Source organism: Oryx dammah, unplaced genomic scaffold (assembly GCF_014754425.2).
Source record: "Oryx dammah isolate SB20612 unplaced genomic scaffold, SCBI_Odam_1.1 HiC_scaffold_11072, whole genome shotgun sequence".
Lineage (NCBI taxonomy): Eukaryota > Metazoa > Chordata > Mammalia > Artiodactyla > Bovidae > Oryx > Oryx dammah.
In genome coordinates this window covers 3262904-3271234 of record NW_024080466.1, presented here as the reverse complement: position 1 = coordinate 3271234, position 8331 = coordinate 3262904, and positions in this window count along the sequence as shown.

The following is an 8331-nucleotide window of genomic DNA, read 5'->3' as shown; positions in this document are numbered from 1 at the left end:
AATACTACAGTTTTGAAAATGTATTAATATTCTACCTTCCAACATCCACAGATATGACTACACTTTTGATGTTTTTCATTTCTTTATTCTGAAAAAGCACATACAACAGACACATTTATGCAAGTAAAGAGTGAAGAGCATATTGTGGACCCAGTGAAGATCAAGACGATGTGAAATTGAAAGAATACACTTGAATGTGTCATAATTTAATAAAGCATTTGTTATAAGGTAAAGTATATCTTTGAAGATTGTGCTCTTTTTAGAAAAAATTTTTCTTTCTAAATATGAATTTAGATGCTACTGTACCAGTGTGGCTAGGCTTTATGAAGAAGCAAATGTTTCCTTTGGACTATCAAAGCCAAATAAAGCTCAGAAGGTAGAGGGGACATGCTTAAACCTAAATGTCTCATTGTAGAGAATTTGTTGCTATCGTATACTGTGTTCAAGAAATAGTAAAGAGTTGAAGCTGGTAGTCTTTCTTTCATTTTGTACCTAAAAAAAAAAAAAGAGGAAATTTAAAGGAAAAGTTATCTGTTATTGATAATTAGTTCTTATACTGATATTGGTCTATATATATCAGTGCCATTGTTCTGTTTGAGACAAAAGGACCACTACTGTGAGTAAGGGGTAAGGTTTTGAATCAGTTAGGGTTCATCAGAGAGATAGAATCAGTTGTGTGTGTGTGTGTAAACAAATTTATTATAAGGTATTAGCTCACATGGTTATGAAGACTAAGAAGTCTCAGAATCTGCTATCTGCAAAACATCTGAGAAAGCCAATGGTGTAGTTCAAAGGCCCGAGAGCCAGAAAGCCAATGTTATAGATTTCAGGCTGAAAACCCAAGAGCCAGAAGCAATAAGGGCAGGAAAACATCGATATTCCAGCTCAACAGTGACTGAGAAACTGAATACTCACTTCCTCCACATTTTTGGTCTATTCAGTCTCTCAAGGAATAAGATGAAGCCCACTCTCAGTATGTAATGTGCTCCACTAAATCTGTCAATTCAAATGCTAATCTTTTCCAGATCCACCCTTACAGACACACAAAGAAAGAATGTTCCCCAGACATCTGGTCAACCCACTATCCAGTCAGTTGATACATCATAAACTAGCAACAGTTTCATCTAAAGGTAATGAGAATTCTTGCTTTAATCACTTAATGAAGAATCTGGGACAAGATTTTGAAAAGAATCTGCATGCCAATGCAGGAGATGCATTCTTGATCCCTTGGTTGGGAAGATTCCCTGGAGAAGGAAATGGAAATCCAATTCTACATTCTTGCCTGGGAAATCCCATGAACAGAGGAGCCTTGTGGGCTACAGTCCTTGGAGTTGCAAAAGAGTCGTACACGACTTAGCTACTAAACAGTAACAATATTAAGAGGACATTCTTGCTCCTTCTGAGCCTTCAACCTAGAATTCAAAAATTTGAACATTTTTGCCTAAATGATGAGCAGAAAACCAGGCTATTCACCAAGAAGGTAGACTGTACGGAATACTCTCAGTCTGCCATCCGAATTCACTCTCCATTCTTTTCCACCCTACCCTGTGCTCCAGAAGGCTAATATTGGAGACTGCATCAATGGATTACTGGCTGATTTCCAAGAAAGAGATTGGAAGATCTCTCTCAAGAAGAGATTGGAAGATCCCCTCCCAGACACAGGTTAGATTTTGCTGTGTTCTGCTATCCAAAGTTACAGCTCCTAGTGGACATTCCTCTTCTACTGCCATAGCTTCAGCTTTTAGGTTCCATAAATTCCCTTTGTACTCTTTCAAAACTAGAAGTGGTTTTAACAGCTCCCTTTTGTTGTTGCTAAGCACAAAGTTCTTCACAATCCCTTGGCAGTTGTTCTTCACCATGAAACCAGTGGACTGGATGACCTAATTATTGAGAGAAGTCTTCCACCAGGAAAAACAGTCATAATTGTATTAAATTGTAAGCCAAGACTGTCCTCTGTTCATTTGGGACTCTTTATGTCACTGAACCAACAGACAGATAAAGGAACACCGGTAACTGATTCTGATTATTAAAAACAAATTGGGGTGTTGATGCTCAAGAAAGGCAAATGATTTCTAACACCCATCTCCCCCATCCCTAATGAACATTTGAATTCATATATACATCATCATTTTCATTGAGTGCATGCTCAATAGTGTTCAACTATTTTCAACCCTATGGACTGTAGCCCACCAGGCTCCTCTGTCCATGGGATTTCCCAGGAGTGGGTTGCTATTACCTTCTCCAGGAGATTTTCCCTAGTCAGGAATTGAGCCCTAGGCTCTTGTGTCTTGTTCATTGGCAGGCAGATTCTTTACTACTGTGCCACATTGGAAGCCCATATATATGTACACATGTAAAAATACATGTATATTTTATTTTACTATTGTGCCCCTTAGATGTTCCCAAGTGACCTTAGTAACTGAAGAATATCAGGGCAAAGATTGAATACTGGATTATGTTCCTTCCATAGAATCATCTCAGAAATTTTTAAAGAACTGTTCAATGTCCTGAGGTCAAATAATATTATGTATCTTCAAAAAGGCCTCTAATTAGGTCATTAAATTAAAGTATATTCATATCTGAAGCAAAGATTTTGAATGCTAAGTGAAAATGGCTCAAGACTTTCATTAAAATAAAAGTTTTCAACCAAATTAGTTTTACTACAATGACTTTAAAAGTAAGTTTATTTTATACTTACTTTTAAATCATTGTTCATCCTCACTGACAGTTTGCTATCTAAACAAGACAAAATAATATTAATAAAGACAAGTAGTTCTACTTGGTAAAGGCCTTTCACTATACTTGCAGTTCTGTTTCCCAGGCAGAGTATAGATTAGGTGTTTCAAAAATTGATTAAAAATTGATAGTTGTCATTCATAATCAATTTTTCACTTAAAAAAATCATAACTGATTTTTGCATTTATGAAATCAAGCAAAATTTTAATTTCTTAGGCTAATACTAGCCTACAAAGCTTTCAATTGGTTGAATATATACACATGTGCTTTTGAAGGTCTTTAGTTTTTATCCTTTGGAAAATCACTTACATTATACTTTTAAATATTTTTGACTCAGCTGCACATAATTGGATTAATTATTATACTAGATGGTGATTTAATTTCATCATCAGTCCATGGACAACGCCATTTTTAATTTTTCTTTTTGTTGTTTAATTTTCTATTTTGACAAATATAATACCACTAGATAACCTTTCACTTAAAAAAAAAAAGAACACATGAACTATAACATAATAATTAGTGTCATGTATATCTACGCATCTTCCCAACTATATATTTCTAAATCATTTCCTTAATGTTTTGCCTAGAACTTCCACTACAATATAGAATGCAAGTGGTGATTATGGAATTTCTTGCATCATTCTATACTTTCCAAAAGACTATTCCATTGTTTCCTAGGTAAAATAATGTGTGCATTTTTTGAAAAATGAAATCAGTTTATCAGGTAAATAAAGTTACCTTCTAATCTTAATTTCCCAAGAATTATTTTTGTGATTTGGTGTTGAAATTAATCAAATATTTTTCTGCATCTATTGATATGATTACATAATTTTTAATAAATTAATATGTTGAGTTACATTTATGGATTCCTAAAATTAAAGGGTTAAGGCTATGGTTTTTCCAGTAGCCATGTATGGATGTGAGAGTTGGACTGTGAAGAAAGCTGAGCACCCAAGAATTGATGCTTTTGAACTGTGGTGTTGGAGAAGACTCTTGAGAGTCCCTGGGACTGCAAGGATATCCAACCAGTCCATTCTGAAGGAGATCAGCCCTGGGATTTCTTTGGAAGGAATGATACTAAAGCTGAAACTCCAGTACTCTGGCCACCTCATGCAAAGAGTTGACTCATTGGAAAAGACTCTGATGCTGGGAGGGATTGGGGGCATGAGGAGAAGGGGACGACCGAGGATGAGATGGCTGGATGGCATCACTGACTCCATGGACGTGAGTCTGAGTGAACTCCAGGAGTTGGTGATGGACAGGGAGGCCTGGTGTGCTGCAATTCATGGGGTCACAAAGAGTCGGACATGACTGAGCGACTGAACTGAACTGAAAAGTAAAGGATTCTTAGAGACGTAAAATTAAACCTAGCATGGTTGGAATGTATCTTTTTCATGCATATTGGATTTTACTTGTCAATATATTCTTCTTGGTTTTTGTTTTTGTAAGTATGATTGAAATGAGTATGTCTTTTTTTCTCATAATGACTTTCATTTTGGTAAATGTATTGGAGAATTAAATAGAGGATTTTCTTGCCTTTTCAATTGTTTAGAAAATTTGAAAGAAAATTAAGGCTTGTTTCCTAAATATTTTCTATAACTTTTAAAATTATCTAGACATATTATGTTTTGAAGAATAAATTTTTAATGACTGTTTTAATTGTTTTAAGGGGTATAAAACTATTAATGTTTGACTTTATCACAAGTTGGTTTTCATAACTGTATTTTTCTAGCATTTTGGGTAAGTTTCCAAAATTGTCATTTCATCATTGATAGTGTTTTCTTATTTTTGTGGTCTCTACTGAGTCGGTATTTATGTCCTCTTTTTATTCACAATATTGTTTATTTGTGTCTTCTTTCATCTCTCTAACAATAATGATATATGTTTATTTACTCAGTTTTTTTTTAATCATCAAATTTTGCATCCTCTTTTCTATTTTATTTATTTCTACTCTATTTTTTTTTCATTTACTTCTTTCTAATTTTTGGCCTTACTAGGTTTTTCTTGTACTATATTCTTATATTAGATACTTAGAATTTTAATTAGATGCTTTTTTGTCTACTAACATAACTAGCTAGAAAGTCTAACTTTCTATAAAACTTACACTTATGACATCCCATAAGTTTTAACACATATATTTTTACTGTCATGCAGTGCTTGGATTATTTTATTATTTCCAATATTTTTCTTTTTCTAAAACTGTTATTTTGGCAGAGAATATATATCATACTTTGACTTCCAGGTGACTCAGCAAGATACTCAGGAGATGCAGGTTTGATCCTTGGGTTGGGAAGATCCCCTGGAGTAGAAAAGAGTAACCCACTTCAGTATTCTTTCCTGGAAAATTCCATGAATAGAAGAGACTTGGTCTGATGCCCATGGGGTCACAAAGAATCAGACACCACTGAGTGACTGAGCACACACTCACATATATCATACATACCTTAATTTATGGCCACAATATAATTACCTTAAGAAATTAATAACAAGAAAATTTTTCAACTTGTACATTGAATGAGTGTGTGTGTGTGCATGCACGTGCTTGGAGAGCTAGAAGAGAGATTGCTCTAATTCTAGATTATTGTTTTATACTGATGTGTCAATTCATAGACTTTTTCTGTTTTCTCAGTACTTTGTATCTATTACATAAGATTGTAGATATAGTATTTACATAAAAAGAGACTTACTGTCTTTAGAAGTGCTGAGAATTGTCCAGGTTACAGTACATTACTCCCTTGAATATTAGCATACATTGATCTTAGTCTTTTATTTTTTTCCCTTATTTTTTCTGTATAATTTTTCTTGTGTTATTAAGCAAATCTATGTGTACTAGCAAACTGTATGAGACTTTCAAAACATTCAATAAATGTTTGTGAAAGAAATGAATTACTTAATGAGATATAATTGAGTCACACATACATTATTAGTCCTCTGTCAGTGAAAATAAATTAACTTAGTTTTTCAGTACTGGTACCTTGTATTTCCCTAATTTGTTCAGTTTCTTAGCATTTTAGCAATTCATTGGTCAGCTTGTTCCTGCTTTTCTAAATTGTATCCAATTTTCGTTTCCTAGGACCAAGACAAATGTTGTTTAGCCTATAAATCCAAAATATGTTGAATATATTCTCAATCTCAAAATTGCAGAAGGCAATTTTGTTTTAAAAAACTAGCAGTCTAACAATTACAGTTATGTTCATGAAACTGAAATGATAATATGGGTACAAATTCTAGTTTTATTGATAATTACCAATCTGACTGTAACTGGATAGTATTTTTAAAGAACTGATTGGTATAAAAGAGGATGGACTGACTGGTCTACTTTTCAGGTTAGTTTTTAAGCTAATGAGGCAAATGTTACTAAATTAAGTATATGCACAATGCTGCAAAGATTTTCCATCCAAAAGTGGTAAAACTAAATATCTAAGCAGAAAAAATATATTTGTGTAGTTTGCTTGTAGATACTGATTTCTAAAATCAAACTAAAATTCTACTCTAAGGTAGCATATGATATTCCTATGGTTTACTCTTTTTCTGTCATTATCAACCTAACCAGATATGTAGGTAGCTTCACAGTAGCAATAATAGACTCCATAAAACTGAGAACAGCTTGCCAGCCATATTTTTATCTATGATACAAGAACAGTATCATTTAATTTAATTTCAAATTAGATACATATTTAATTTCAAATCAGATATGTATTTCTGTAAGTGCAAAATTGAAAACACAAAGCTATTATAGACTAGGCATCTGAAATAATTTAGAGGGATTTGAAATATGCAAAATAGAATACCAATTCTTCTCAAAATTTTAAAGCCAGGCATTAACAATCTAACAAGTTTTCAGTCCCCTCAGTAACAGCTTTGGGTTTCAAATTTAAAAACTGAAATTATTTTGAAAGTGAAAGTGTTAGTTGCTCAGTCCTGTCCAATTCTGTGATGCCATGGACTGCAGCCCACTAGGCTCCTCTGTCCATGCCATTTCCTTCTCCAGTGGATCTTCCCAACACAGGGATCGGACCTGTGTCTCTTGAATTATAGAAGGACTCTTTACCCTCTGAGTTACCAGGGAAGCCAGATAAATCAATACAACATAAGATCCTTATTAAGAGCTGTCATAAGGAATAATAGTCATCACTGCAGCTGCAGGACAGTAAGTTGGTTACTCATGGTTGATTAGAATGCACTTTGATATGACAGTTTGAGAAGCTTCTCTCTTATTTCATGTTCTCCAAATGGGTAAATTTTAAGATTATTGATTCAGAAAAAAATAGCTGACAAGTAGGAAGTTCATACGCAAGAACAGGCATATCATTAATTTGTGGTGAATCTAATGATAGCAATTATATCTATCTTTCTACTTCTTTCAAACTTAATATTTGTTACTATACATGAATACTTAATAAGGTCAGATCTTTAAGATAAATGATTTCATTTGATTCTTAAAAAAACCCTTTGAGAGGTGTACAATTAGCTCTTGCTATTCAAAATCTCACCCATTTGCAAAAAAAAAAAAAAAATTAAAAATTCACTGTCAAGATCAAAACATTCCTAAACAAAACTACATATGCATATCAGCAGACAGTTAAACAGTACTTCTCCTAAGAGAGTTTTAATCATATTGCAGTTCTAACTCTGCAGTTCTCTTAATGGGACTATGACTTGTGTTAACATTTTTTAAATCTATTATACAAAATTATTATTGTCTCCTCCACTTTTTACTTAGAGCTTTATGCTGACGTGGATTCTTATTTGTTTTTGTCAGGCACCCAAGAGCCCTATCAATGGACTCCAGTTTAGTCAGTATCTTTTCTATTTTTAACATATAGTTTCACTGTACAGCTGCCTTGAAGTACTAGCTCTTTGTAGTGGAAAAGGAAAACTTCAGAGTAACATGGTCTACTCCAATGACTTCATTGCTTGTAAATAATTAGATATCTTGTATTTTCAATGCTGATGTTATCCAGAAGTAATTTGTGGACTGTTATTTAGGTATTTAAGAAAGTTTTAGTGACATTTGGTTGGAGTTTTGTGGTTTGTAATCCATCATGATTTCCCACTAAAAATAATGGAATACAGGCTCCTGCTCTTTGAAATACACAATAAAACAATTTTTGTAGGAATGAAAAGAGATTTAGCCACTCTAGGATACCTATACTATCATTATCAAAATTTTGCAGGTAAGGAAATAAACCTCTATGTTAGTTCTTCCATTGATTGAACAAATATCTTCGTGCTGGATATTGATGAATAAACAAAGATACTTGCCTTCATTCTAAAGAATCCTGTGGAATAAAAGGCAATTAACAAACTGAGTAAATTATACTGCATGTCAAGAGATGAAATGGAGAAAAAATAAGCAGAGAACAGTAATGGGGAGTGAGTGGGGAGTGTATATGCTTGGTCTTGAAGATTTTAATGGTTAAATACTTCTGAACAAAGTGAACAAAGTGCTATACTAAAAGTAGAGCATTTTTTCTTATTCTTGCCAGCTCTGAAGTACTCACTAGTTGGACAAATTAAGAGTTCATTCTAGGAAGAAAAAATGGAAACTTGAGCATTTTTATGAGAAATTTGAGCCAATTGGACTTGTGGATA